This window comes from Ambystoma mexicanum, chromosome 2p, assembly GCF_040938575.1.
Source record: "Ambystoma mexicanum isolate Mex_15411 chromosome 2p, UKY_AmexF1_1, whole genome shotgun sequence".
NCBI lineage: Eukaryota > Metazoa > Chordata > Amphibia > Caudata > Ambystomatidae > Ambystoma > Ambystoma mexicanum.
The window spans coordinates 358,400,662-358,425,783 of NC_090923.1; positions in this window are offsets into that span (position 1 = coordinate 358,400,662).

Sequence of the window (25,122 nt, forward strand, 5' to 3'; positions counted from 1 at the left end):
CTATAGGTAATAGGTAAGTCTGCGAGAGTCACTGGAGTGGGGAGAATCAAGGGGGCCTCTGCTTTCTTTGGACCAATAAAGTACATGGTGTGGACCAACAGAATCAGGAAAACAATGATAAATGCTAAACATGCACATATTATAAACCAACACATCAATCCCCACCATTTACGATTCTCCACATATCGTTGAGTTTGCTCACTTTCCAATTTGTGTCATTGTTGATAGGCCTCATTGTGCCTGCGTACTGCTTTAGGGAAGGAAAACATCTTTTTAATCAGGCAACTCTGTTAGATGATCAGGCAATTGCAGGATCTGTTTGCTGAGAGTAACCTTCTTATTACAGGGCCATTTTTAGGATTGTGAAGAAAAACACATATGTCAGTACTATGCCCAATAAGAGCAGCATACGTTTGTAAAATAAAAATAAGACATCATATAGGATCATTGGTGTAACTAAACAAGTCTGGAAACTTCTTGCGTTTACAGTCATCGAATACTCCAGATTTGGCATATTTTACAGTACATCAACACTTTCTAAAGTCCAGATCAAAAGATTCCTGTGACTCAAGAACAGAAGTCTGCACTCCTGCTAAAATATCTATAAAGAGTGTCCGATGTGAGCCACAGTCTAAATGCACACTTGCATTTATTTAATCAGCAACCTTAGCGTCCTTCTTCCTTTTCAACTGCATGTGCTGAACTTCTGGCCAGTATGAGGTTTCACTTCACTAAGGTGTATCCATGCGCATCCCCCTTGGACATTTTTAGTTCTGATGGAGTAACGTCCTCCACTAGGAATGGACCTGAGAATCTCAGCTCATGCAACGTCCTTGTGAAATTGCATATTAGAACTGCATCTCCACAGAATAGTCTAGGAAAAGGAAGTAGTGTGTAAAGTCTGGTTGCTGAATGGTCTTCATCTGTGTTCTGAGACCGATGCCCTGGCGCTTGAGTTGATCTGAAATGACAGAGATACTAGCGGTCATACATGTCAAGTAAGCACGTAACTCATTTCCTAACATTTCTGCAGTTTTCTGGGCATCACTTCTGCTCCTTGATGGAGGAGACAATGGCATTCCCATTCATCTCCCTGTCACTAGCTCATGGGGTGTGAGGTGGTGGTCCGACCCAGGCTTATTCCTTAATGCATATAATGCTAAGGGCAGGCAATAGAGCCATCCCTTCTTCAGTGACAATTTGGCAATTCTCTCTTTAAGGAGGCCATTGAGTCTCTCATATACACCATTCACTTGCGGGTGATAAGCAGAAGATAACTTGTGCTTAATATTCAAAAATAGACTAATCCATTCAAATACTTCATTAACAAAATGGGGGCCAATATCGGACCTCAGCACCGCACATACTCCCCATCTTGGAAAGACTTCTTGAACTGAAAACTTTGCTGTGCAATTGGCATCAGGGTGTGTACAATGACCTGCTTCGATCCACCTTGAGAAGGGACACACCACCACTATCATATACCTGTATCCACTACATAATTGCAGCATGTCAACATAATCAATATCTAAATGCTGAAAAGGACCATTCGTTTGAGGAATCGCTCCTCTGATTGTTCGCAGTGTGTGCCCAGTGGTAAACCTTTGACATATGATGCAATTTACTACATGCAATGCAATGTGTACTAACAGGTTCGGTGCAAACCATTTATTTGCAATAGCTGTTGCGAGGCCTTCCCTAGTTACATGCGCAGTGTAGTGCAGCTGTTCAAGCTCTACCTTTAACAATGCTACAGGCATCACCAGCTTTCCAGTGCTGTCATGTCACCATAATGCTTCTGTGGGGGACAAAGAACACCCCCTTTGTTTCCACAATTCCTGCGCTTCTTGTTTTGCACTGCCTGAACTGCCTTCAACTGTGTTCTTCGCAAATGATTAAACCCTTCCTTCACAATCATAATCGTGACCACTTTCTCTTTTACATCTGGAGTACCAAAACTAGAAATATCTGGTGAATATGCAACCCTTTTGGCCTCTACGTCTGCAGATTCGTTTCCGCATGAGATAAAGTCAGTTCTCTTAGTATGTGCTGTTCATTTAACTATTGCTATGACTACTGAGAGTTGTAGTGCCTTAATAACCCTGTCCAATAATGCAGCATGTTGCACTGGAGTACCATCCGCTTGGAGGTAACCCCTCCTTTTCCAAAATGCTAGCCCTGCATGTACGGGTGAAGTCACATAGACGGAGTCAATGTACACCATCTCTTCCTATTCTGCATGATTTTCGAGCGCAACAATAAGTGCTACCATTTCTGCTGCTTGCGCCGAAAAGTGAGACAGTGCTCTTGCACTCGCTACCCCTTCAAATTCCCCATTTGCGCTATGTCTCACCACAACGGCACCAGAATGCCTTTCCCCATCAGTTTGATCAATCTATGGCGATCCATCAATAAAAAGAATCTTCTTTACAGACAGCGCATTTTCCTTCACATGCGGTAGGTCGTCATATATTTCCTCATAGCGCAATCATTTACATGCTCACCCTCTACCACGGGCTTGGCTACAAATGTGGCAGGGTTCACTATTTTATACCTGACTATTTTGGTTGCTGGATTCGATATTACAACCTCATACGCATAAACTCTCTGCGATGTACCCTTAGGTTTCTCCAAAATAGCAAACAAAGCATGCTCGACAAACAACATTATAGAACACCCCCTTACAATGCTGGTAGACTTCTCAATTGCGAACGTGGCTGCTGCCAGCGATTGTTCACACAGAAAGTGTCCCCTCATAACTGGATCTAGAATCACACTGTAACATGCCAGAGGTGCGTACCCCAATGTAGACATCTGTGTAAGCACTGCTGTCATAACAGTCCCATTTGTGTGCGAAAATAAAAATAACTCCTCAGCATAATTGGGAATTCCAAAAAACTGGAGCTGTACAAATTGCTTTCTTTAATTATTCAAACTCTTCCTCCATTTCCTCAGTCAATTCAATCCTTTCCTTATTCACTTGTGCCTTTCTTAAAGCCTGCAAAAGAGGTCTTGTTTATGAAATATAATCGAACACCCATGCACTAACGTAGTTGCATATTCCCAGAAATTTCTGCATTCGCTTTATCGTGTCTGGTTTTGCTGTTTTCATAATTGCCTCAGCTCTTTCAGGTGTGACCCGCTTTCCCTAATGTGAGATAAACTGGCCTATGTACAACACCTCTTCTTCACAATACTGTAACTTCTCTTTGTCTACTTTGTATCCCTTATCTGCTAAGATAGTCATTAACTGAATCGAGTCTTGTCTGCACTCATCTTCTGTTGTACTACAAATCAAAATGTCATCTACATATTGTATCACAACGCTTTTCAAATAAATATTGCCTAGGTCCATCTGGGGGACCCTATTAAAGATTGATGGAGACTCATAGCATCCTTGGGGCAAACGAGTGCTCTTCAGTCTGGTTTGGTGAAAAGTAAATTACCTCAAGTCTTGGGAGTCCTTATGCAACAGGATTGAGAAAAAAGCATTCTCAAGTCTATCACCGTGAAATACTACATAGTATCATCACCGGATTTGGAACTAAAGGAAACTCTGCCTCTGCAATCTGGTTAATCGGTCTCATTTCCTGGATGAATCTCCACGACCCCCTTTTGATTTTTTCCCAGGGTACACCATGGTATTACACAGTGACTCTAATGCCACTCAGATACCTTGTTCCATCAGCGCTGACATAGGGCCTCATTACACGGAAGGCGGTAATGATTAACGGCCACCGTTAATGGTAACGGTGACCGTTAACCATTACCGCCTTACTACGAGGTCCCTTAGCGGGTTGGTGCTTTAACGCCTGCTTTTTGCAGGCGTTAAAAACCAACCCGCTAAGGGACCTCGGAGCTAATTACGGCACCGCAAAATTGCGGTGCCGTAATTAGCGCCTTCCCCATTCCCATAGAGCCCTATGGGGCAGAAATGGGAATGGGGAAGGGCAATGGCGGAAGGGGGATTTACCGCCCCACCAACCTTGGAATGGGGCGGTAAATCCCCTTTCCGCCAAGGCGGTGCCGGTAATTTACCGGCATGGTCCAGGGTGCTAATAGCACCCTGGATCACCGCCTTCCGTGTAATGAGGCCCATAGTCTTAAAAATCCCTTCATCTGCCTCTCGAGACATGGGGTACTGCCTTGCTAGAGGAAAAATTGCTCCTGTCTTTAGCTTAATCTTAACCTCCCCTACTCGCTTCAACAGGCCTACATCATAGGGGGCTGTAGTCCATAAAGAATTTGGCACTTTTTCCAAATCTTTGTCAAAAAATGCTGGACGCTGCCACACTATCATCATTCATTGTGGGATCTCTCTTGTCTCTATTCTGATCCAATATTTAATACTTATCTCAAATATCACTTCATCAGCTGATGGTTCATCTCTATACATGTTTTTGTCAGTGACGTCAGTCAATCTATGCCCTTCCCCAATGGCAATCACTGTTCTCCACGCTCTGCCCTCGTCATCGGTTCCTTCGAGCATGGCCATTTCCCCTCGTGCTGCAGCTGCAACTAACTCCAAGGGAATAGTCTTTCCCCCCTCTTCTGTGGCCTAAACAAAAACTCATCAGGTATTCCCATAATCTTTCCCACTAGGCCGAGTAGCCATGTCAGCAGAATATGTATCCCATAAGGAAAAACATCTGGCTCAAGCAGCACTCCTCGCAGAGCCATTTGCCCTGTATAGGCCAATATAAATTTGCCCACGTTCATATAATGTATCCCTGGAGTAGAGCACACTAAGCCTTCATCAGTAAAATAAAGTGTCATGTTAAGCTTCATCATTAAATCTCGCCCCAGAATGTAAACTGGTGTGTGCTGTGAATACAATAATGGAACAGACATGTCACACTCTCTTACGGAGACTGGTAATTGGTCAGAGAAAGGAACTCTACTTGTAGCTCCAGAAAAACCTTGCGCATTCATGGCATTTCCCGACATTGGGTATTTTCCCTCTCGTATATATGAGCGAGTTGCACCAGTTTCTACTAAAAAAGAAAATTATTTACCCCTATCATTACATCAACCCTTGGTTCCTTTTGGGGGGTCTGGTGTCACTGATATTACTGAACACATCAAGTCGCCCAGCGAGCTGTCCTATTCATATGATATGATATAGCATTTATAATGCGACTATACACAAGTGTTTCAAGGCACAACAAGGCAAGGGAGGGGGTAGAGAGGGAAGACAGAGACAACGATCTTACTAGGCCAGGTGACATTGAGATTGCGCAAGTTTAGGGGAACCGGGAAGGGGAAAAGAGCAGGGGAAGGGGGAGGGGGCAGTGCAGTACATGGGATCGACAATAAAAATAAATAGAATGATAAAAGCAATAAGTAAAAGTGCGTCCAGCTAGTGGCGAGTGCAAGGATAAGTGCAAACAACAGGTGTCAAGTGCTTGGAAGGGACTTTAGGGATACAGAAAATAGTCCCCAAGTATGGGGGATGCCAGGGAGGCAGTGAAGGTGTGCAACTGGTGGGGGAGGGGAGCTGGGCCCAAGATCAGAGGGTAGCCAGGTAACCAATGCAGTTTCAGGTTCAGCCAGGAGTTCAGCAGGAGAGAGGAGGAGAGAAAGCAGAATGAGAGATCGTTCTCCTCAAGCTTCAATGCAGGGAGGCTGTTCCAGAGGGAGGCCCCAGCCAATGAAAGAGATCTACCACCCACTCGTTGCTTGGAGAAGCGACTGACCCTGAGGGAGTTGGAGGCAGATGAGCCAAGAGCTCGAGAAGGAAGATATTTTCGAAGAGAGAGTTGAAGGTATTGAGGCCCGAGGCCCCAGAAGGCCTTGTGGACAATGCAGAGGGGTTTGAACTTAATCCTTGCAGCCACTGGGAGTCAGTGCAGAGATTTCAGTCCTGGAGAGATACGCTCCCTGTGCTTGAGGCCAAGGACAAGTCTAGCAGTCCTGTTCCAGATGAGTTGCAGAGGGTGGAGAGTAGAAGCAGGCAGATTTAGAAAGAGGCTGTTGCAGTAGTCCAGCCTAGAGAGAACCAGAGCTCTGCAGTGGTGAGCTTCTGGGGGAAGGAGAGGAAAGGAAGAATACCCCAGAGGAGGTGCAGCTGATAGTGTGACTTCTTAGAGTTGTCAGAGATGTGAGGAGAGAAGGAGAGTGTGGAGTTGAGGATGACCCCAAGGTTTTTAGCCTCACAGATGGGAGCAGGAAAAGGGCGAAGAGAGGCCAGCCAGAGAGTGACAGGAAAGGAGGATAAGGGTGTGCTGATGAGGAGAATAATGGTCTTACTGGCATTAAGGCAGAGATCATTGGCGGCACACCACTCCTGGATAGCATACAGACAGAGATGAGAGGAGGAGAAGAAGTGGCGGAAGGGAGCTTGAAAATGAGTTGAGTGTCACACGCATGGCACTGAAAGTTGGGGCAGAGAGTGGCAATGCGGTGGGCAAGAAGTGCCAGGTATTGATTGAACAGCAAGGGAGTGAGGTTAGACACCTGGGGAACACCACAGGTAGAGATAGAGATAGAGATAGAGGAGAGGAAGGACCCAAGTTGGACCTGGGAGGGTCAATCAGAGAGGAAAGCGGTCTGCCATGCCAGGACCTGATCGGTGATACCAAGGTTATCACGGATACGGTTGAGCAGGATAGCATCTTTGACCGTGTCAAAGGCAGAAGAGAGATCAAGTGACACACGGGGTGTTGGAATTGAGGTAGGAGAGCAGGTCTTCACGGGTTGTTCAGGAGAGCAATTTTCGTGCTTCTGGCAGCTCTGAAGCCAGACTGATGTCATGGAGACAACTAACAGATTCAGTGTGAAGATTATGCTGGGAGATGGCCAGCTTTTCCAGGGGTTTGCCCAAGAAAGGAGTGATGTAGATTGGGCGATAGTTAGCCAGACATGACCGGCATGCAAAGGGTTTCTTAAGAAGGGGGTGCACAAGGGAGTGCTTCAGGGAGGAAGAGAAGACTCCAGTGGTGAAGGAGTGGTTGCAGAAGTCAGCCAGAGTGGGGGCCAAGGTGTCAATGTAGTCCTTGATGGTTTTGGAGGAACAGGGGTGACTTGTTACCTCTGACTTGTCTAGAAACCTCATCTGGGGAGAACAAGGGAAAGACAGAGAAGGAGGGAGCAGAGGTGGCTGAAAAAGAGAGAAGGGAAGAGCAGGGAGTAGAGGGGGCGGAGGGAGAGGAAGAGAGAGAGGACAGGATATCCTGAGTTTTAGAGATGAAATGAGAAGCCAGGGCCGTGCAGAGGGCCTCGGAGGGGACCAAAGAGGTAGAGACCACAGCAGGATTGGTCAGCTCCTTGCAGATTTTAAAGAGTTAGTCCGAGTTGTTAGATGCCGCAGAGACGCAGACTTGGATGTGGGCAGACAGGGAGCCGGTATTGCCTTTGGAGCAGGCGGCAGGCCAGTTTGTCTGAGGATGTACCAGAAGCACACCATTTTCTCTCAGCCACCCTGCACTTGCATTTAAGGGTGCAGAGGTCTGAGTCGTACCAGGACTTGCACTTGGCTTTGGGATTCAAGCGGATCCTTATGACAGGGGCAAGAACATCGAGAGTATCAGATATAGAGAGCGGAGAATGGAGAGGGCTGTGTCAGGGTGTGAGTCAGTTGGAGGGGGGAGGGGTACATGCTTATCCCTGTACCTGTAAAAGGACTTGCTCACACACAGTGACACCCTGTGCAGGAGGGACCCCAGCCGGCCCATAGGACTGGTGTTTTCCCAAACAGCACTTTAAGATGGAATAGCAGCACCTGTGAGATAGATGGGGATGCAGATTAGTACTCAAGCATCATATCAATAATGACAACTCAGTGGTTTGGCAAAGGGAGTCCGTTTAATGACAAGTACAAAAAAAAGGGAGTTATGAACATCAGTAGTTGCTCAATCTTCCTTCTCACTTCAACTCTGATGAACTTCACAAAAATCACATCCTTTATACTAAAAACTCATCATCGCTGATGTGAAACACTAAAAATGTTGCATGCAATTCTATTGGTTATAGGAAGGTAACTTTAATATAGGGATTGTATCTGTATACGGTAACAGGGAGAGGGGATTGGATTGACAAGGTCAGGTGGGGCAACTAAGCCCTTCCTTCAAAATGGCTGCTGTAAACGTCACTAAAAGTACAACGTCTCATTGGTTCTACAGGCTATAGGATCCTAGATTACTTGGTACATTGTGATTGGGTTTATACCACGTCAGCTTGTACTTTTCCACTTTGCTTAGCAGCATGCAGAATGGTCGGCCAGGTGCAGGGGGCCGTCAGCTCCCCTAGCCTCCCACCAACCAGTACCACCATCCATCACTGACCCACTGGCCATGTGTTAATTAGTTTCTAATTTGAAGGCCTCGATGCTGCATCTCTGTCTGGGAGAACTTGGATATAGGCTGCTTGTAGGTGTGAAGGCCCCAACTCTTCTTGCATGGCAGGTCACGTGTTTTAGGCACCGTGAAATCGTCTCCGTCTCCATGTAATTCGTATATTTGATTTTAGCTTTCTGTCCATCAAAAGCCTTCTGCTGCTTATCTCGACTCCTTTGAACAGGATACTACGCTCTTGGTGTCATAAATTGTATTAGCCTGTGTCAGCTAAGATGACCTTGGATACTTTGCACGGGTCTTATGCATCTGAGTTTCATTTCTATTTTTGGCTTCCAATTCCTGTGTTTGAGAGCCTTCGCTCCTGGAGCCTCTGATAACTTGAGGTTGGTTCTGCATTTTTGCAAAGTGGACATATACGTCATATAAAGTGCTCCGTTTGAGATAGATATGAATCTGTGGTGCTTGCCACACTATAAGTTTCTACTAAGCATAGCAAGCCGCACGATTTTCTCAGCTTTCTTGCATTTCGAAACATATGTACAGGTGTAAACTGGTTGCATATCTTCATCGCTCTTATGGCATAAGCTCCTTATACTTGACATCGTCCTTTCAACTTCAACTCAGGATGTCGCTAATCCATGGTGTTTTGTCTATTTTCATCATTCACTGGTTGTCGTTTTCTTTATCTGAGAGTCAATCCGAATTCTTGTGATGTCAACATTCATCTTCTTTTAGGACTTTCTTGGCCTCTTCAGTGCCTGTACTCAGACAATCTTCATTCCGTTGTATTTGTTGATATGGTTTCCTCAATGGGTACTTTACTGTCCATGTTTTCTTTGGTGTCGGTACTTCAGTAGGTGCTGTCGGTCTGATTGGTACCGAACAGAGCCCCACTGCGGCTCTCTGCTGATTTATTTGCTCATCGTACATCACATAACTCAGCGTAAAGATTCCTGGCACTTCAAAATGGGCGCTTTGAGTGCGGGTTGTGTTTGGGACCTCCTCTACACTCCCCCTCTGGGAGATTCATCGACCACGTTCACTTTTCCCTTAGTATCCCCCTATTCTGCATCTTCTGCATTCAATTTCACTTCATCGTCTGGGTCTATACATGATGGCCTGAAGAAATCTCTCTTTGGGGTCCATGTTTTTGTCACTCCCTTCAAGCTTCCTGCTGTTCTCACGTGTTCAACTTTGCTCCATGTCATAAATTGACATTGTCCATTTGGGCTGCAATAAATCCATGTCCCCACGTCATTTCCATGTCTCCTTGGGTATCTAAACTTTGTTCCTCCTGGTGCGTGAATGCTAGCTTTTACAAAGTCTCTTATTTCTTCATCAGTCAGGTCTTTGGGTTTGCATTCTGATTCAACATCAATCATGATCTTCATCCCTATGGCTTTTTTCACAGTTTTCTGGCATTGAGAGATTATTATCTTGATAACACAAAATCTGAGCAGTATCATCACTAGCAGGGCTCCTAGGAATTCGAATGCGTCTGCCATCCATTGTGGAACCCATGAAAACAGTGATCCAAACCAACTGTCACCGTCTACTTCAATTGTTTAATCAATCATTTCATTCTGTAGTTTCATCAGCATACCTATGGCTTCTGTTAGAGTTCGGCTTTCTTCATCATGAGAAGGTATAAATGTGCAACATGATTCTCTGATTTTTGCACAAACTCCTCCATCCATGGCTATGATCGTGTCAAGGGCGTATCGGTTCTGAAGAGTCATTAGTCGAATTACCCTTAATTGTTCCTTGATCGCGTTGAATCCCTTTATGGTTGTATTGATTGTCTGTAGTAATTCCCACCTGGTTATTTGTAATCATTTAGTATTTGCTCCAACTTGGATTCTCGACATGAAGATTGTCGTGAACACTGATGAGGTGTGACTGAACAGCCTGTGTTCATATGGAATCACTTCAAAAGCTGCTATTGATTTGGCAGAGAAATAATTTTCTCTTTTCAGTCTGTTTCTTCTAAAGATCTATTCTTCCTCAGGTGAGCATTTGCTTTCGGGAAACTGTCAATGTTCAAATCACTTTTTGGAATCACCAGCACTGGAACATGCACATTTACTAATGTGCATATACCTCCCCAGTTTTTCGGCAGTCTGATATATGCTTTGGATCCACATACCTAATAATGATCCATGGTCACTGCAGTACCATGTACCATTCCTGGAGCGTCAAAGATTCGTCCACAGTTCGGATTTTCTCCCATTTTTTCTTGTACCATTGTTTCTGAAGCACAGTTTCGGATTCTCCAATGGCACTATCTGTAGGGGTCCTCCTCTGTCTTCGACCCATGTGAATAGTTTTGCAAGTTTCGGCCATAATGGCTTGCATATCTTCTGCGCATTTTCAATTGCTTCTTTGCAGGCTCCGGTGCCCATCCATGCTATGCAGATCACTACTCCTTTCTCCCATCCGTCTGGTGAAAGCACTGTTTCCCATATTTGCATTTGGCCTCTGTTCTTCCATTTTCTGACCTCTTCTGCATATTTTCCTTTGACATCAAGTTTTTTATTCACTTCCCATCTAATGCCTGCTCCTTTCACTCCTGGCTTCTCATATCTGATTACATGATTTCTCGTATGGGCTCTGTTCCATTTCTTTACATCTTGTATGTATTCATCTTCATCTGGATTTGTCTTTTCTTTGATTTCCCCATGCTGTAGGGTAGTAGTGCGCAAACAAAGTATTCCCCCTCTGAGATCCATCTTCCAACTTCTTTCATGTGTTGGTACCATATGTTGTTTCCCAAATGTGCTGTGCTGTCCAGGTAATTGTTTAGTTCACTGTCATCTCCTTGTATGCTTCTCTTGATTCTCAATGTTTTCATGTAGTTTTCTATCATCACATCTTTAATAACATCGATGTAGCTTCTTCTCACTGGGGGATTCACAGGCACTTCCATCCATGGTTCAGTAATCTTCATCTGTACCAATGAGGTAGACGAAAGTCTCACAATTCTTTCCCTGATCTCCTGTCTTTCCCTGGCTCTGGTTATGAATGGCAAAATTGATTCTGCCACTATCTCTGCACGTGATAGTTTTGCGGGACTTGTGCTTGTTCTCTTCATTGGATCAGGTGTGTTTGTCAATGCTGTCTCTGTTGGTTGGTTCTTCAGCTCTTTTTGTCTTTTCAAAAGTTCTAGGAAAATGGATGCTGATTCATGTCTGATACAAACAAGCTACCTCAGAAACAGACTAAGGCTACAAGATCAGGCTACGTGGAAAAATAGGATTGTGTGTAGAACCAATGATAAGTCAAGGTTGGCCCAGAATAAAGGATAATATTTTAAGAAATAAGCACAGAGCACAAAGGGAGTTCCATGGATAAGTCCTGAATGTGGGACATTTGTCATAGATTGAAGAATTAGAAAACATCTGTGAAAGTCAACTGTTGGTCAATTAAAAGTGCACAAAGTTCATATAAGATGGAATGAGCACGTCTTTGCAGACCAAGAGCAGCAAGTGCATCCAGCATAGTTAAATACATTACCAGAAAATAGAAGGCTGTAATGGACAAATTCGTGGTCTGCTAACACTTGATGTCGGAAAAGAGAGTAAGGGCTATTCATTAAGTCTCAGAGAAAGATAGTGGTGTGCTTACACTCCCTCCAGGCCAGTGAGCAGTCAACAAGGTCAACTACGAAAGAACGACTTTGGCTTCTGGCCTACCGATGAGAGGTGATAGACTTATATGTAAAGTTGGCAGTAGTCTGACGGAAATCAAACACCTATGTTTTGTTTTGCTAATGTGCTGCTGAAAGAGTCAAAAGTCCAAGATATACTTCCTTAACCAAAACCTTCCCTTCAATAGGTTTTGTATTTTGCCATGTAGAATGATGTCATAGATGACTCATATTGGGGCATAAAGACCTCTGTATAATCAATCTGCTTGTGAGAGTACATGCATCATTCCAATGTTTGTCAGGTCTCCCTATGCTGAATAAAGCAGTGTTTGCCATATTCCATGAGTCTGTCCAGTTAATTGGTCTGTGATCTTTATTTTGTAATTCCATCTAGCACAAGAGACACTTTAAGGTGCTAGAGCACATTTGGTAGTGGTGACGACGGTTGCAGTCTAATCGACAAAGGCCAAGACCCAGATCCAGACTTTCGGACAATCGACTGAACCCGCCATTAGCTAGATCATCGCGCAGCTCCCTGCAGAGATGTTTGTAATTCCATCTAGCACAAGAGACGCTTGAAGGTACTAGAGCACATTTGGTAGCATTGGGGATGGTTGTGGTTTAATCGACCTAAGCCTAGATCCAGACTTCCAGACAATCGACTGATACCGCCATTAGCTAGACGATCGCAGAGCTTCCTGCAGAGATTAGAGCGCAGGAAAACACGTGTTAAAAGATAGTCGGCAGGTGCCCCTTTGACGAAATTCCTGTCCGATCCCCCCAGTTGCAACGTGTATGAAAGGCAAACTGGTTGATTAAGGGAGAGACTATGCCGGAGGGCTTCAACTGAGCCACTGGCGTAAGTAGAACATCGATAGTGGCAAAAATGCAGGGATGGATTCTGTTGTAGATAATAAGTACAAAGAAGTAGAGTACTTACCTCAATTTCTGGTTCTAAGAGGGACCAAAGGGTGCGCACTAAAAAATGAACGAATACGTAGGCAAGGCCCACAGAAGAGTGCATGTCAAACTCCTAAATGGAGCGAAAGTGTGCATGTGTGGGGTTATGTGAATGTCAATATAACACTTTTGTTGTCTTTAAACTAATAAATATAAAACAAAAGTAAAAAATTAAGGTGATTGGTAGATTTTTTGACAAAGATATTGACATCAATCAGGAGGGTAAAAATCAAAGGAAATTAATATATAAATAAATAAGAGACTTTTAAAATGCTAATAATAAATTAACAAGATAATAAAGCTTGATAAAAAAAAGTGTAAATGAAGGAGCAAACAGAATACCATTGCACACATTTTTAAATAAAAAATAAGTAATTAAAATTGTTTCTTTAGGATTATAAATAGTGATTGATGGTTCCTGTGCTAATTAATCAACATGGTATATTAGATAAAATAAAGAACCAGATAAAACATCGGGTATGTATCGGCAGTCGAGATCGATTTGCCATTATGTGGAAAACTCCTCTTTTACATCTGTGCAAGACATTGACAAGATATACAGCGAACATAAGGAAATGTCATTCGGAATGGGTCCGAGGCACAACTAATAAGACACTCATACCATGGCCTCAGGGGGGTTCGCTGTCAAAAACTATATTGCAGCATATGACAATTTATGTGCATGCCACATATAAAGGGAAAATGTAGCAAAAAAGGCTGGCCATTTTAGAACTATGGAAGATGTATCAGAGTGAGAAAGAAGATCCAGCCGAGAGGGGGTGGATGCTTAATCAGCATACATGGGTGGATAAAACGCCTTTGGCTCCCCTTTCCCATCCTGAAGATTAGAGTGTAGACACAGAGTAGAAGGGATTTTATCCTTTAAAGGAATTAAAAGCAGCGGCGGTTATATTAATCCAACATATGCGCCCACCGCTTATTACAGCAAGGATAATGCACAAGAGAGCAAAAGCAGAGAACACAAAGATATAATAACACGAGATGAAAGCAAACAGCATGATGAGAGAAAGCATAGACAGGACAGACAGATGGAGATAGAGGAAGTAGCGAAGAAACAGAAAGAAATAAAGGATAATGCTAAGGGAATAGTGGTAGTACAGAATGAATCGATGGGAGGACAAATATTACTTAAGCTAGATGATAAGGGTATTGATGGGGTTCGAGATAGAGAGGAAAGAGAAGAGCGGGAAAAGAAAGAGAAGGAAGAGGAAAGAGCATACAAAGAAGAAAGGGATAAAGAATGCATGCAAAGGGAAGAATGTAGAAGATATGAGACAAGGAAAGAAAACCAGAGGCTAGAAGAGAAGAGATGAAAAGAGATTGAAGCCCATAGAATGAAAGTACACAGTTTGCAAAGAAGGCGAGAGGGGGGTGAATTGAGGGAGTTCAGGATGATAGATGAAGAACTTAACAGGACTTGGGGATTAAATGATGACAAGATAGCATATTTATGTCATAGGAGCATAGTGCTGATTGATGCACGAGAACAATTGGAGGAAGGGAGAGGGTCACAACAGCCCCGTAGGAAGCTGCAAGGAATGCCGACATCAGCATGGGCTGGTGGACAGGAGATCGTAGACATAGAGCAAAGGCTTGGGAATTTATACAGGCAAATGAAGAATAAAGACAGGAATACAACCCAAGAGAACGCAGAAGAATCCCTATTAAGGGGAAATGAAGGTAGGTTGATGACTTCATAACAGAGGAGTACGAACCATTTTCTTTAAACAGATTAGATCTCGATGATGCTGTGAAGGACAATAGTCACATGAGTTGAGACATAATGATGTCAGAAGAAGAAAGGGAGGAGAATGAGAAAGTGCAAAGAGAAGGCACATGCAGGTTTTTAAAATAATCAAGCATAGACAAAGGGGTAAAATGGTCAGATTTAGCAGACCCTAAAGAGAGAACACCAGAATTGACATTATATACCGATTGACCACAAGAATGATCGTGCAGTACAGGGGATGTATCATTGCCTTACTTAAATAGGTTAAGCTAAAGGTGACTGAAAAGGCTTACTAGCAGCTATTCTAGGGGAGAGAGCTGACAACATTTGGAAGCGAGCAGCATACACAGGTTTGACTGTGCAAAACACGACACACGAAAGAGTGCCATTTAATAGGGCGGGAGCTCATAGTGCAATATCCTGATACATCAGACATGGGTGCGATTATGACTAGAAAATGAGAGAAGGGTGAAGTTCCTGTTGCTGTTCTATTCAAGATAGATGGCGTCAGGACACTCGTGAAGCATAGGATAACATGGTAGCATTAGTAGTTATTTTAACACATTTTGTGTCAAGGGCTGCTCGAGCCAGAGCAACGGCAATTGAAAAAAAACTGTTGGGAATGGAAGCAAAGCCATGATTACAGTACATATAGTAGAACACTTTTAAAAAGATTTAGAGAAGCTCAGGTAAACAAGAGCACATTAACAAGGACAGATGAGGGCACTGAAGGAATTGAAGAATTAAAAAAGGCATCAGCACAGCCCCTGTGTTAGGGATTCCAGCTTATCATAAAGAATTGTACTTCCGAATCAAATGGAGAAGTCATGAAAGCAGTTCTCACACAGAAGACAACATTAGGACATGGGCACAAGCCATTAGCTTATTATAGTGGGATTTTAGCTCCAGTTATGAAAGGGCACTAAACTTGTGAGCAGTCTTTAGCATCTGCTGAATTTGCAATAAAACGGCTCCAAGTATAACCATGGGTGTTGAATAATGTTATTTGTAGAGCATGCATTATTTGCAATTTTAGAGAAGCCCAAAAGTACATTGATCATGTAAAGAGCACAGGATACAAGGTCACCATATTGAATCCTGCAATTAAAATTGTTAGATGTAAAACAGTGAACCCAGCAATGTTTATAGCAGATCCAGTAGGATAGGATGACTATGTAAATGAATACACAATTTATGTTGAAAATTATAACGAAATCACCCAGGTTAGAAAAAATGCTCTTGGGAAGGGGGAAGTTGTCTTTATTGATGGATCATCTAGAAATCAGGGGAAAGGCACATAGGATCTGCAGTAGTAAAACTGAATTGAATGGGTGAATTGAAGGTAGTGACGAGAGCGAGATTGTCCTCAACCTACTCAGCACAGGATGCAGATAAGTGGCACTCATCGAAGTTCTGCGGAGCTTTGAGGATGAGGGAGTGACAATGTACTACACCTGATTCCTCCTATGTGACATCAACGGTGCATGCATGTTTGTTGTGCTGGAAAAGGAGAGGCTTCCTTCATGCAGGTGGCACTCCTGTGCAGAAGCCAGCCCTATTTTACAGGCTTATTGAAGCATACTCAGCAAATTCTAAAAGAGCAGACGTAATTTCCAACGGAAACGAAGCTGCAGGACTAGAGGCCAAAAAAGCAGCCTATTGTCTGCCAATATCCAGTTTATAAATAGAAGATTTTAAACAAATGACTAGACGATGCATGTTATTAAAGGATAGTTTTAACATGCTGTCTATTGCCAGTTAATTGAAATACAAGGACAAGTTTTGCAAGAAGAACATGATTCATGGAGGAAGCGGGGTGCTCTACATGCCCCACTTAGGCAATTTGGAGACAGAATAGCACTGCACAGTCAGTTATGTCTCTAGTATTATTAAGAGTAGCGCTGGAGCTGCATCATTACCCAGCACACATGACTTGAGAGAGTCTAGCTGGAACAATTGCAGAAGAGTGGTTTTCCCCAAATTTGTTAGAGCATGTGACACAGTTCATTGTAAACTGTATCCTGTGTGTTACTTTCAATATCAAGGAGGGCGATAGGACGGTAGTTTGAAGGGTTTGACCTATCCCCCTCCTTGAAAAATGGTATAACCAAGGCTGTCTTCCAGGACAGGGGAAATGCCTATGCTGTAGAATCTCAGATCTTTTCTGAGAACCTGATATCTAAGGCCTTAGGGACCTGCTGCTCTTGATGTTGAGGCCTTGGATATTTTCTTCACAATCTCTTCCTCCTCCACTCGCAATTTCCACCCCTTATCTAGTGGCAAGCAGTCTGGTTCTTTTAGTACCTTCCCAAAGCTGTTTGTGAGATGTTCTATCCAGCCTTTTTCAGGCACCAGATTGCATAGCGTGCTGTTGGACTCGTATTACCGACCAGAAGCTTCTTGAGCTTGAGTTCGAGACTAGTTTTAACATTTGCTCCCCTTCTTTTTGGTGGAGGAGGGCTTTATGGTTTTTTACCCAGGACTTGTAATTTCGCCTAATTATTTTTATTTGCAGAGTGTAGGATTATTGATCCAATTTTTGGGTCTTTAGCCCTCGGATACTTTTTCTCAGGTTTCTCTTTCTTTCTCAAGTTTCTTTGTCAAAGCTATGAAGATGTTTATACTTTACATTATTTAGTGGTGGTTTTGGGGGGGCTAGCGACCATATTACATTCACAAACTTTCCTGGTTGACATAGCTCTTGGGTCATCTGCTCAGAGATGTTTTGTAGTTTTCTGTTTAAGACTTTCCTGTCTTGGCATTATTTCACCAACCTTATTTTCCCTTCATTCCCTGTCAGTTCGCGATTATGGCTTAGCTTAGTCAATTTAGGGCCATCTGTGAATGAAAGTTTCAATCTCGAATGGTCGCTCCCTCCTTCTTGTTTTACTCTTAATCCCTTGCTGACAAAAATGTAGTCTAGTACCGAGGCAGATTTGCCTCTGGGCCATGTCATACAGGGTTCCTCCTCCTCATGATGAGTATTATTTAACATTTTCAGGTCCCATGCATTTGTGAACTCCAACCAGGCTTTTCCTTTATTGGAGGATGTGTACTTCTCTCCCCCCTCAGATCTCCTTTTATAATGCACACATTCTGCGTTAAAGTCCCCCGCCAGCAGTATGTCCGCTTCTTGCCAATCTACTTTGATCTTTCCCAGCAGTTCTGCTCATTTTAAATGTGCTGGAATCTCGTGTGTTCCAGCTGACCATATGCCATTCCTTCTGCCTAAAGGTTCTGGGTGCCTAGGCCCATACTTTTTAGGACTTGTGTCAAGATATCGGGTAGAGACGCCAATGTTTTTTCCTGCATTGATGCCCCTTGAGTAGCTGTTCCTTTCCCTTCTCCACCTGGCCCCTGAGGGCCCCTTCCATCTCGCTGCTCCACCTCCTTATGCCACTCCTTTTGTTGGTTTGACTGTTGGTTTGACTGGGCTCGGGGGAGCTAGGGAGAATGGTGTACACTGCTAGACCTTCTTGTTCAAGCTCTATGCTCGCCTTTAGAATTGCGGATTGTGTTTTTGTTTAGCTCAATCCAATTTCCACCATGAACAAGTGTTTTCGGTCAGGAAACTTGACATATTCAATGTCCTCCATGGAGAATAAGAAGAGGCATCTACTATATTTAAATATGGACAATATCGCATTTCTACTGAGGGATTTAAGTTTTGATGATTTTGTTGTCATCTTCAACCATAGTTTTGGAATTTCAAAGCCGGTAGCAGTTGTTTCGGTTCATATTTCCGGTGTTCCCACTTTCTTTGGGCAGTTCTCTTTCATTTCACTTTCAGGAATAGTCTGACATTTTCCATTGCCCAAACTCATAACCACCCGGATTGAGGACTACTGCTGATCCCTAATTTGTGGCATCAGCTCATTTTTCTTCATCTTTTCAAATACTGGGGCTATTTTTATTTTTGGCCCCTCCGACACCAACAGAGTTTTACTCTTTTTGATTTCAGCTGTTTGTTATTTTGAGTCTTTAGGTCATTGCCAGGTTTGGTTGGAGCCTCAGTTTGTAAGCCAATGCTCACACCAACTATTTTCGGTATACTGGCTGAGGCTTGTTGTCTCGCCCTTTTTGCGCTTCTTGCCTTCCCTCTGCCTCCATTTCCAGATCTTTTTTCCTGTTTTGCTTCTTTTCCTTTTCTGAGGCCCCTTGCTTGTTTTCTTCAATGGACTTTTCCATCTTCTGTTTTAAAAACAAACAAAAAAATCTTGTTTTTTTGTCAAGTGGGGAACGTCTTCCTGATCGTTGTTTTTTCCTTTTCGCCTTTTCTTTGTCTTTCTTCTTCTCCTATAGTTTTGATTGATTGCTTGCTTCTGTCCAGCTTGTATTTGAGTCATTCAGGGTGTCCCCTGTTTTTTCCCTCATTCTGCTTTTGTCCTCTTTTCCGATGGCCTCTTGTTCTTCTATTATTTAGGCCGTCCTCAATAGATCTTCTATAGTTGATTCCGACAGGGGCGTGTCCTCGGGCTCTTTGGATTTGTATTCTCCAGCCTGGCTTTCTACATCTCTCGTTGATGGTTTTTCCCTCCAGTTACGCAGGGTCTTCTGGATTTGATCCCTCCCGACTGACCTCATCTGCTTTTCCATTATTGGTCAGAAGTATCCCAAGAGGATCTGTCTCTTTACTGTGTTTTATGGATTATTTCTTAACTTCTTCTATTGATAGAACTACTGTGGTGTTAATGACATTGCTGAGGCCGACCATAGAGGTGTTGCATTTTGCCACTTTATTGGTTAGTTCCAATACTGTTCCTGCTTGGGACTGAACCTCCCCCTTTAGTAGCTCAAAGACCAAATCCAAAGAGTTTAAAACATAGTTTAGTGCGCTCAATGGTGTGCACTTGGGGTTAGGCTATTCTCAGGTTCTCCATTATTTCCCTCCACAAAATTTCCATTGTGGGCATTTTCCATAGGGGCTTTTTTCTCCTTTGTGTCTCGATGGTGCTTGTCCCCAGATCCCTCTGGTCTTCTGCCTCCCCCTCTGTGATTTCGTACGACTGCTGTTCTTCATCCTGGGCATTCTCCCTCCTTCCATTTTCTTCTACCGGGTGGGTCGAATTGGTATCTGATTGTTCGACCAACTCATCCATACTTCTACTCCTTATTTTCTCAAAGTAGTCTTTGATTTTTTTGGGGATATTTTTGGTGGTAACTGTGTATTCAAGCCCTCTTTTCCAGTGATTTATTTGGTCCGCTTGTTTTTTTTTACCATTGGACTCCTCTTCCATCGTCTGATTTACTCTGTGAATTTGGGCCTCAATTGAGAGCTGATTATTATCTCCTGGTGACCATATTCTCTGGTTCACCCCCTACTAGGGGTGACCCCACTGTAGTGGAGTAAGCCACCAGTTCTAAATAGGAGCCGTCCCATTCTGGCGCCTTTGTCAGGTCTAGGTGAGCTGTGCTCCTTAATTTCATTTTCAAATGGCGCACCCTGTGTTTCAGGCAATGCTGAGGGGGCTTTTTCCTCTTTTCCTCCTTTCTTTTCCCTTACGTTTTCTCTATTTGATCCCGCCGTGCTTGCAGAGCTCTGATGCTATTGCTCGCATTCACGTTGCGGCTGCGATCAATAGTCCGCTGTTTGATGGTCTCTGCGGTTTCCTTAATAACCTATCCATCATTTCAAATAAAAGTGGGGTAATTTAGACTTCCTTTATTAGTTCCGCCGTGCAAGCAGACTGGTGCTGCTGTTCTCCCACAATCACGTTGTGGGTAGGGTTAATTTTTCTGCTGCTTGTCAGCACTTATGTTTTTGCTTATCGCTTATCAACCTCAGTTGCATCGGGTTCCCATTTGCTTTTGCTTTTTCTGCACGGCATTATTGCTCCACCCTTCTGTTTGCATTCTATTTGTTGCGCAGTCAATACAGTGTTAGTGCCTGCAACAAGGGAAAGGGAGTTTTGCGTCAGCTTTCGGCAGGCTTACCGTGTCTTCCGAGTTTTGGACTGCAAAGAGCTGCTCTGAGCTGGGCCCGGAGCTTCTTCCTCTTCCTTCTTCTGCCTTCCAAATGATCAGATTCAGGACTAGCCCTCTGCCATGAACCTGCCAAACACACAAAACACTCTCTTCTCATGCTGCTTGAGATTTTGAGGAGTTGATGTAGGCACTCCTCCCCCTTGTCGGGGCAGCCACTGAAAAAAAAACTTCACAGATGTAGAGAGAATAACCCGCAAAACACTCTCTTCTCACTCCACTCTCCAAGCAAGTGTTTTTTTTATTAGGAATTAGACACACATTTCCTTCAGCTTATCACACACAGGCCAACGACATCTGTGAGAGATAAAACAGACTTTTAAAGGAGAGAAGAGCCAAAATGAAAATAACTCTGAAGAAGGGATAGCTATATTGCCTACCGCTAGCCCAGTATGCATTAAGAAATCAGCCCAGCTCAGATCATCTAACTCCTCATGAGTTGGTGACTGGACACTGTATGAGCATCCCACTTGCTCCTCCAGCTAGAGAAAGAACTGATTCCCACAGTGTAGTGAGGACACTAGGTGACGAGATGCATGATTACGTAACAACAATGAGTTCAAGTATTTCTTTCATGTCTCCACAGATCAAAACCAGAAGGGAGTGGTCAACAAGAAGAGACAGAGACAATCAACCTATTTAAACAGAGGAGTTGCTGAAACCTCCTATTCTGTATCCAGGAGACCAGGTGCTAGTACAAAGAAAGTTTGTGCACACCTAGAACATGCCCCGGTTTGAAGGGTGACTCAAGGTGGAGTCCTACCACAGTCAAACAAAAAGGGAGACATGCCTGGCTGCACCTGCATGATATTAAACCGCATAAAGGTGAACCATTGACCCCGCCCACAGCGAAGCAAGAGAAGAAGTTCTGCACATGCACACACATTTCATGGCTGGAAACAAGAATAAGGAAGACAAAGTGCACACAAGCACCATTGACTAAAGACCAGCATTTCTAAAAAATCAACTAAAGACCAGCGTTTCTCAAAAATCAACTAAAGACCATCATTTCTGAAAAATCTGATAACGCGCGGATAGACTTGCATTTACCCTGGATCCTTTTTTTTTATAGGATCAAAAGGAACAATGGAAGAAGAATCTGGAGATAGAAGAAAAGAAAAAACAAGAGTATCGTTCGTCCATCATGCATGCTACCTTTTTTTTTACCACATATTGCAGTCACATCCAGCCCTGATACGAAGAGGAGTAAATATGATTACGTTTCTCAGCGATCCCAAGAATAACTATCATTTGGAGAGTGAAAATTACAATTATATTATAGTTTCTGATATAAAAGTGATTCAAAAGGGGATAAGAAATTTGCATTTTAAAATAAGCACAAAATGCAAAGGCTTCAACATTTCAGAGATTCATTACCATCCAGAAAGTCCATACGTTTTCAGGCACTATTGATGGTGATATCATTTTCTATTATGATTTGTGTTTTCTTCCTTATTATTATGGCATTTAGACATGTTACATGAGGCAATACAGGAATGAATGATGTTAATGAAACATGTATTATTGTTCCCAATGGAGGTACAGACAGCATTCTCGATAATATATCTAGACACCTGTTTAGATATAAAAAGTGAAGTTGATTCAGACCAAGAAGATATAAATACATATCTTGATAATTTGATTCATTTAAAAATTAACTTGTGGTATCAACACGTGAAAGAACGTCAGATGAAAGCTGTTATGTTTGTTCCATAATACTGTATGCCATGAAGGCGGCAAGAACATGTATTGCAAGCTAAATATCTTCACATGATGCAAAGTGCCTCAGTCTTCTAGCAGCATGTACAACCAGAGGACAATTCGAAGGAAAATGGGCAATGTTAAGATGGTGATCAAAAATGTCTACCATCTGAAGACACCTATGTGAAAACCAGAAGGATGAACAATGGACTAGGATGGACAAGCAAGAAGCTAATCTATCCATCCAAGATTGGAGAAAGAATAAAAGTTGTACAGATGATGAAATTGATCTGTATCTATAATACCACTACAGAATACAACAAAATGCTTCAGGAATGATTGCCTGATCTTTGTTGGAGAAAACAGAGGATGTGGACTGATAATGGAAGTCCCAGGAATTAATGGAGGAACTGCAGTATTGATGGACCGATATTGGGCCTGTGGTTCCAAAGCCTACATGCAGTTTCCTAAGAATTAGGGAGGAATATGTTCCATGGTAATGATACATGTTCCAGCATTGATAATCCCCCAAAGCTACCTTCATAGCGATGAATTTTCAAAAATGGATGACCACATGAGAAGGAAGGGGTCACTCGACCTCTATCGGCAGAAGAGAAGCAATTATTTCTCAGCAAAATCAATGGAGGCCTTTGATAATATTCCAGATGACCATAGACTGTTCAGCAAAACAGCAGTAATAATGACATCTATTTTATTCCCAGCACCCCAGATTGCAGTGAACAACAAGTCAATGCATATTACAAGATGGGAGCTGCTGACAATGATTTATGCAACAATAAAATTATCCATTGCAATCAGAGAAGAATTGAGAGCTATCAGGCTGACGAATCTCCAGAAGAGAAATGTTCTAGATTTTATTACAACAATGGAAGGAGGCGTGTTCACCAAGATCGGGCCTTCTTGCTGTACATTTTATACCATCTCACGGGAATGGAACCCTTACCAAGGAAATAACTATGCTGACAATCCTGCAAACGAAAATGCAGAATGAAGTTGATGAGAGGGTGGCAGATGATTGGTTCTCATGATTACTATCATGGATTTCAACCTGGTTGGCAAACACTTTCAAAATACTTGGAGCAGTACTAGTGTTGTTATTGCTGGGATTCTGTCTAATAAGGATCATATTGGGACAGTGCCAAAAGACAGCCAATAAAGCTGTTGGAATGAAGATAATGATTGACATAAATGTTGCAAATGGAGAAGTGCAGAAATGATATGCTATGGCATTTATAATGCGCCTATACACAAGTGTTTCAGGATGAGGAAAGTACCCTGGAAAATATAATGAAGAGTTCCTTTGCACCTCACAGAACAAAGTTCTATTACCCCAAGGATCATAAGAAATATTTAGAACATTGTATATTTTGTCCACCATCTTGAGAGTGCTGTCACATGACCTGGAGTGTGGATGAACATATAGAGAATGCGAGGGGGGTGTTGTGGAAATCAAAACTTTGCACGGAAAAGAGGCGTGCACATATCAGTTGCGGGACGAGCTCACTAAAAGAGGAGAGGGACCCACTGATGGTTAAATAATTATAGGTGTTAAACTTGAGAGTGTTTTAAACAATTGAATTTTAAGTAGATAGCCTTTAAACGATAAAATTAGGTTAAAGGTAAGTATGTATGGTTTAACATTAGATTGTGATACTGTAAACAGGTCTCAACTCACATGTTTTAATTTGCTTACTAGCCACAGGGACTGAAAGCACAGTGCAAGAGTACATGTTCCCAGGATTGTATGAGAGGGAAGGAATTAACAACTTCTGATAATTTCAAGATCACAGAGCCAAGCTCATGGGTGTAGGGGAAAGGCAGTGAACATATCCTTATTTCACAATTTGGCATATTAGTTATGAAACTGGTCTGCTGGCAATTTCAGAGTGTCCCATGACGGTTTCAAATTACCCCTTAACACAACTCAGTGTGGGAAACAGTTCTAAGTGTTCTTGAGATGCAATATTAAAACAATAACGTGTCTTTAGTTCAAGGCTCTGTCAGTGTCATGATCCGCTTGTCATCCCTAATGTTTCAATACCTTGGCTTCATGATGTGGAATTTGTGGGTTGGACTGTGATGTCACGGTAGGGGTCTAGGGTGGTGTGGTAAGATTTATGGGACCCAATCATTGCAGGCTAATGTATGTCCCGATATAGGGGAATGATGTGTTTGCTCCAATGATCTTCATTCAAAGGATGGATCAAATGTGTCATCGTGTTTTGATGTTAATTAGTTTAGATGATGATAAAAGCTTTTGATTAATGGCCATTTCTTTGACAGCGCCTTTTCATGCAGTTCTGTTCTGCATTCGGTTTGAAGCTGTGCCTGGGTCCTGAATAAAACTGTGTTACTTCCTGCCTGGTGTATACTCCTTTTGGATTACTTTTGTATTTTTTTTATTGGTGAGTTCAAAGGATGTATGTGATTTCATCAAATTTACTTCACCTAAAGGTGAAATCTTAAATCTAGCAATCTTTGATGTTTTTTAATTATGTGGGGGAGACCCTTCCCCCTACCTTATCCATCCTTACCTAACCCCAACCCTTAACTAACCCCATCTATGTTTTAAAATGTACCCCTTACCCAACCAAATTCGAAGAAAAACAATTTTGAAGATTTCACATTAGGTGAAAATGGATTTGGTGAAATACACTAATAGAGTTCAAAAGCAACCTGCAGTACATTTTGGTCACCCGTACGGGGAATTGCTCCAACTTTCTGGACCAGATGCAGGGATTGAAGTTGTGCCACCACAGGGGCGCTTG